Source organism: Dipodomys merriami, unplaced genomic scaffold, assembly GCF_024711535.1.
Source record: "Dipodomys merriami isolate MVZ:Mamm:240054 unplaced genomic scaffold, mDipMer1.0.p SCAF_169, whole genome shotgun sequence".
Classification (NCBI taxonomy): Eukaryota; Metazoa; Chordata; class Mammalia; order Rodentia; family Heteromyidae; genus Dipodomys; species Dipodomys merriami.
The window spans coordinates 790,058-797,138 of NW_027203037.1; the positions used below are offsets into that span (position 1 = coordinate 790,058).

Consider the following 7,081-nt stretch of genomic DNA (forward strand, 5'->3'; position numbering starts at 1 on the left):
GTAGATTTGGTTAGAATTCTTAGGTCACTTCATTTATTAAATAATCATCAGTGAACACATAGTAATGCTGGGAAGAGAGGAAAGAAGACTAGTTTATATTATTTTAGGGATGGGCGTCTGCAAAGTGAACAAGTGCTCCCATGGGCCACAGCCTTAACAGTTTTGCTGTTACTTATTCTCTTGTAAACTATAATCAAATACATATTAGTAATTACATTAATATATAACAATGTAATATATAATATGGAATAATTACATTTATTAGAGATTATATTTATTTGATTATATTTGTTGTAGAATCCATTGCTGCATATTGTAGAAACAGTAAAGAAGGGCTGGCTAGAGCATCAACATGCTGAAGGCAATAGAAAGCAATATCAAGTACTTGCTACAGCAACATATACTGTATACTAAGATTGAAATGATGCAGAGATTAGCATGTCTCCTGTATAAGGATGACAAACAAATTGCTGAAGCATTCCATATTTTAAAATATTCCAAATGTATGGCTATATGGCAAGAAAAGGAATAATCAAATATGTAGAGCCAAACTCTCAATTTCTAGAAGTCTGGGACCACTTAGAATATAAAGAAATGCCTATATATACTTTAATATCTCCTAAGAGATTATTGTTTGTCTCCTTAGTCCATATGTAAGGAACTCATTTAGTATGCAGAGCAGTTTTGTAGTTTAAGGAGATATTGTGAGATATTTAACAGAGCCTGAAGTAAACCTACTGAGGTGTAAAGGTAAGGAGAAGTGATACTATGTCTTAGGATAATAAAGATTTGTTATTGTTTCTGTATTGGTGGAGGTGACAATGGATGGGGTGGGAAAATTGGGTTTGAGGTCAGAGTGGAGGCAGAGATTTCTTTCCAGGAGACGGCAGTTGAATACCTGGCTGATGGTGGGGGTGATAAAGGCATAGGCTGAAAAAAATGAGCCACAGGAATATTGATGACTGTGGGAGCACTGAGGAAAGGGAGAAGCTGGAAATAACTTTTAGGTCTATACTTTAGAGCAGTGAGTCTTCCTTTGCCACATGAGTTTCAGGCATACAGAAAAGGAAAGAAATTACCATAGTATCGAATATGTTCTACAAAGATAAAAATAACAGTTAACATCAAACTACAGCAGCATTCATCATGTTCACAAATCCATTTTGTCTTCCTAGGTACCGAACTATATTTTCAGTCCTTTCTTGGAGCAAGGTAAAATAATATGGTTAATTTCTAGACAAAGGCACATAGGTGTAAATGGTATATGCTATTTCCAGCTCAATCCATAAAATCCTCTTCTTTTATTCCCCAGCATCTGTTCTGTGGCAAAGTTGGAAACTACATATTCCAAATGTTAAACTGCAATATGGAAGAATCTTGTCTCTGTAAGTCAACATTTAGATGAATGAGAGCTTTCCTGAATAGCTATGTAACCAACTGAACTATGACTTAAAGTACAAATTAATCTTTATTATTTTAACCATGATGAATATAGTGTGTGTTTAACCAGAATAGCCAGTGACACAAATACTTTGTATTAAGCAATTTTATGTTTAATGTAGCATCTGTTTAATGGATGGGCTAGCCCTAAAATCAAACTTCATTTACACTCTGCTTGGAATAACCCGTGATATCACGGGTTATTGTTCCAATAGAATTTTAGAATATTTTCCTGTTTACTCTCTTATTTTGCCATCTTAGTTGGTAAATTCTGGTGGTTAGATTTTAAACTAGAAAACTTCATGGTGTATTTTGTCTATTACTTTCTTATTTGAAAAAATCCTTTAACAGGTAAAAGAGGCTTGAAGTATAGAACTTATTTCACAATATCTTGTCTGATATACTACTGAGTGTGTTAACAAATATAGTTTAGAGCCTCTCTTATTTTTTCTTTATTTGACAGCCAGTAAATTTTCCGGTACTGTTACATCTATGACTTCATAAATTGGAAACGTGGTAAGAAAGAGAAAAACATTATGACTTAGGAACTCATTCTGCAACAAGACTTTCACCCAAGGTTTCATTGGAATTATGGTCTATATGTAGAATCTGTCTTTATGGTTTAATGTTGAAATCTGAAGTAAAAGAATTAACTATGAGTGTACTTTTGAAACCTCATTATTTTCATTGTAGATTGAGTAATAACAGGCAACATTCTGATTATAGAAAGTAGGTAGAAGTTATGTCTATAAACTAGATTGCTAACCTTAGTTTATGTCACTTTGTGTTTCCATTGAATGAAATTTTGGTGTGCTGGAAAGTGGCAGCTAAGATACAGCTTAAACATTTTTCCAATATGAATCTGTATTACATTTGTGATTTTTGTGCTAGTGGATATTGAAACTGGTATCTTAAGCATGCTAGATAAGCATTGACATTAAGCTATATCTCTAATCCTTTATTTATATATAGATATATAGATATATGAACATTTAAAACAGAAGCAACACAGAAGAGTATAAAAGTGAAGTGCATCTCAAAACCTACCAAGAAAGAATTGTTAAAATTCTGAAGCAGATTTTTATGCCTTCTTTATTTCCATACACAAAATAGTCCTCAGACATAGATACAAACACACATATAAATGGAATCAAAATACAGATTTTTGTAATTTACAATTTTACTCACAAGCCTGAAATGTGATTGTCTCATGTAAGTAAATGAGAATCACTTTAAAATCTCTATGAAATAATCTTTTATAGAAAATACTATAATATAACTAGTGTGGAACACTGAGGTTTCTAGTTTTCACCATTGTGAGAAATACTGCCATTAACTAATTTGTATATGTTTGGGTTTTTGTGAGTAGTGTAAATTACTATGATGAATTTGCTTGGAGGAAGGCAAACACATTTAATATTTCTAAATTTAATAGTATTTGAAAGAGTGTACCTATTATGGTCAATGAATAGGAAAGGCAGTAGAGAGGATAGTGCCTACCATTATAGAAACTGAAATGAAGAAGTTCATGATCCTCTTTCATGATAAGTGAAAATTACCTGAAATAAGTGATTGAATGTGTGCTGTTTCTAAAAGCTATTCTGACTACTGAAATCTAATGTCAGACAAGATTTCCTTATATACAGGAAATGAAACTAATATGTAAATGTAGTGTAGATAGAAAGACAAGAAAAATTTTTGTTGGAGTAGGATAACTGCATAACTTGTTTACATTCAGTCCTCTTCTCTTATTCTGAGATGATCTTGTGGAATCTGAGATTACACCTGAGGTACTATTAGGATTTGTGAGGTTCTCCGTGAGTTCCTCACATATTGTATCTGATTGACTCATTGTTGTTTTATTTCCATGTGAAGAAGCTAGTAGCCTTTACTTTTTCATTTCCTTCTCTTCTTTCTTCTGACTGTGTTAGCTGAAAAATACTCTGAAATGTTGACTCAGAAATTGGAGGAGAATTAATGTTGAGAAACTAGGTTGGAGAGTCTTTATTATAGCAGCATTGGTAACAAGAAAAACAAATTAGAGAACTAAGGGATCATCACTGGTTTGTCTTTTGCTTTCTGAATGTTTGATGCGTAACACCTCTGCATTGGGTAATGTGATTTTTAGATCCAGGCTCTCTCTTTTGTGGCTTCCATGGTTGTATTCTAAAATGCCTCAGCTCAGAAGATAGACACATTTTCTATTGCTTATAATTTGTTCTGCATTCAGTCCATGTTCACATGATATCAGCCTTATTACATGGAAACAGAAAAACTGAGTCAGCACAAAGATAGTAAGTACAACTGGATGTAGAAATAAGGCCTGGAGTCATTTCACGTCTCTATGGCTAACTGGTGTGTGAACTTGACAAGATTGTCAATGATTTAGTACCTTAGCTTTCATGTTTATAAAATAAAGATAAGAATATGTCTTTTTACAAAAGATTATTTCATAGTTTTTAAAGTGATTCTTATTTCCTGACATGAAACAGCTGCATTTCAGGTTGTTGAATAATTGACTATATGTAAAGGCCCATAGTATATTCTTTTTTGGGGGTGGGGAGAGGGGATCTGATCATGAGGCCTGACCTCTGCGCCTGGGTGCTATCCCTCAGTTCTTCAGCTCAAGGCTAGCACTCTACCACTTGTGCCAAAGCACCTCTTCTGGCTTTTTTTTTTCTTTTTGCTTATGTGGTGCTGAGGAATCGAACTCAGGGCCTCATGCAAGGCGAGCGCTATACCATTGAGCCACCATCCCAACCCCCATAGCATATTGTTAAGAAGTGAACCCAGGTGCTAGTGGCTCACATGTATAAGCTTAGCTACTCAAGTGGTTCAGTCTAAGAATTGCGGGGTTTGGAATAGAAAAAACAGTGAGATTCTTACCTTCAACTAATCAGAAAAATGTTGGAAGTGAAGGTATGGTCAACTGAGACCTTCAGAATTCCAAGCCATGAGTTGAAGCTCAGTTCTAGCACAGGAAAAAAAAAGAGATAGCTACTAGTATTAGTGGTAGTTGCAGTGGTAATAGAATCATCAGTCAAGGCTATTGACATAAAAATACAGAGAATAACTTTAATTGGTACAAAGAATGTGTATAGGAATTTGAGAGAATCAGTTTACTTTCAATAAAGTTGAAAATGTAACACTTCATGAAGAAAAATGCATTTGAGTAGGGTCCTAAAAAATGTGCTCCTTTCTCACTAAATCTGTGAAGAAAAATGTAATTTGCAGAACAGGGTACCAGAGGGAACAAGGCTATTGCTAAAGAAATTTGGTGAATTTTGACCTGAAATGCAGTGCCAATTAAGACAAATAGCAAGCTGATAAAAATTACAAATGAGGGCTAGGCAGGGACTGGCTAAGTATTGAGTGCTTGTTTAACAATTACAAGAGGTTAATCCCAGCATCACTCACACAAAAATTACAATTGAGCAGTGTATGATTTATAAATAAATGACTGTGGTCCTTGTTTTGCAATATGGCTAATGTGCTGTTCACATGGGAGAGAATCTTGCCCAGGCCAGTGAGGAGCTGTTCAAAATTTGAACTCCCCTATCCTGAACAGGGAAGTGAAGAAGCTTTGAAGGGGGAGTTTATACTTTTCTGACACTTGTAAGTACATGGATAGATTTATTTCTACTTCCTCTAAGGGAGAACATCTCTTAGCTCATTTTTCAGGACATAAGGAGTTAGAAATTACCCTGCTTATGGAACCAGACTTATTCTCACTTTTTATTTATTTCATAGCCCAGTTTCTGACATTAGTATTTGCTTTTTATTTGAGGGCTTGTGAAATCTTACCTCTTTGGTTTGCTTGACTTAATCGCCCATTTTAGATCATGGATCTGCTTTTTTTCCCCTGATTTCAAGGCTTCCTATGGAAGTTGACTCCTGCCTCATGGAACCTCTAGCCAAACAAAGCCCTGGATTCTCTTTTTAGCTTGATCCCAGGGGACCCTCAAGCAATGGAACTTTGGGATAATCTTTAAGAGTTAATATGGGGACAGACCAACTGTATTCCAAATTTGTGTTTGTCCGTGAATACTTGAATGACCTCATATAGGACACTCAGTGTATGTATGTCTCAGACTGTCTTACTTGAAAATTGGTGATAATAATCATAGTACCAGCCTCATGAGGTTATTGTTAGGGTTAAATTGAGTAAAACTATGTCTAGAAAATCACTTCTTAATAATGTTAATGTGTTACAATTTATTATCTACTGTAGGAGGTTCCTGTGGGCACAGGAAGAGCAACATTAATTTGACCTAGGGGAGCAAAGAAGATCTTCAAAGAGATAATGATCTTTGAACATAATTTTGATCAACAGATCATTTCCTAAGGGATGCATTGAAGGGAAGGCAATCCAAAAAGAGAGAAAGCTGATGAAATGGTTCAGGTATGAAAAAATTAAGAAGTGTATTATGTGTGGTGCTCTGGATGAATTGTGGAAATGCGGTGAGGATGGAGAAGTTAGGGCAAATGATGTAGCTGAAGAGGGGTGTGACAAAGGGAAACTGGGAAGGACTTTCAGGTTAAACCAGTGATTTGTAGTTTAGTTCTGGGGAAGCAGGATGCTAGTGACATTATTTAGTGAAATGACTATGATCAGGTTTGTAAGGTTCCTCTGGTTATAGTGTGAATGATCGATTGCATTGAGTTTGAATGTTGGGCAGGAGTCACATTTAAGAAGTTATTTCATTTACTCATGGAGAGAAATTAATGTGAGTTTTATACAGTGGGCCATTAATATCAACTATGCTTCCTTTCCTTTGTTGTGGTGATAATTGCAATTCTCATACATTGCTTTTGTTTCACGTAGTCATTAGTCATTAGTCGACTTGAAAACCTTTATGCAAGCAAAGGATTTTAAAGTTGAAATGTATTTGACATGGTACTGAAGCTTTAATTGTGGCTATGATTCAAATCACCCCAGAATTAGGTCCATCCTTTGCTTTACTTGTCCCACCATTAGTATCCCTGGGTGAGTGACCTCTTGGCATTTTTCTGCATGTGTTGGTTGGATTTAGACAGATTTCATTAAACATTTAGTTTTATTTGGTTTGCTTCAGGGTAAAGTCCAAAAGAACTCTGGAAGTTTGCTCCTTCCCTCCCTCTTCAGCTAAACTATGATTATTGTTCTCAAGTGGATCCTTCTTTCACACATAGAGACATTTAAAGAATTTCACCATCTTGGGGCTGGGAAGCTGGCTCAGTGGTAGAGTACTTGCCTTGCATGCCTGAGGCCCTGGGTTCGAGTCCTCAGTACTACATAAGCAAAAAGAAATAAGCCAGTGGCACTATGGCTCAAGTGCTAGAGTGCTAGTCTTGAGCTGAAGAGCACAGCTGTCCTTCAAAAAATTAAAGAAAGAATTTTACCATCTTTTGGTCTAACTCAGTGTTTGAGTCTATCAGTCTATCAAAAACTTTGTACAAGCTCTAAACAAGTCTGGAATTTGAAGTCACATTTCCTGTATAAACATTTTCTTTATATATAAACTCATTCTTCCTGGCTGTGTACTTCTGAAAAAATAGCATTAGCTATCTATGGTTTTAGAAATTCCTTTTATTTTTCAGATCACCTAGGAAAAAACTACAAATAATAAAACAAAATAATCTGTAACAGAGACTCTTTTTT

The 7,081-nt window shown here is 35.3% G+C and overlaps 1 pseudogene; it reads left to right on the plus strand.

Moving 5' to 3' along the window:
• The first annotated feature begins 392 nt into the window (after nt 1-392).
• Nucleotides 393-490, plus strand: LOC138828971 (U6 spliceosomal RNA; annotated as a pseudogene).
• Nucleotides 491-7,081: the final 6,591 nt, after the last annotated feature.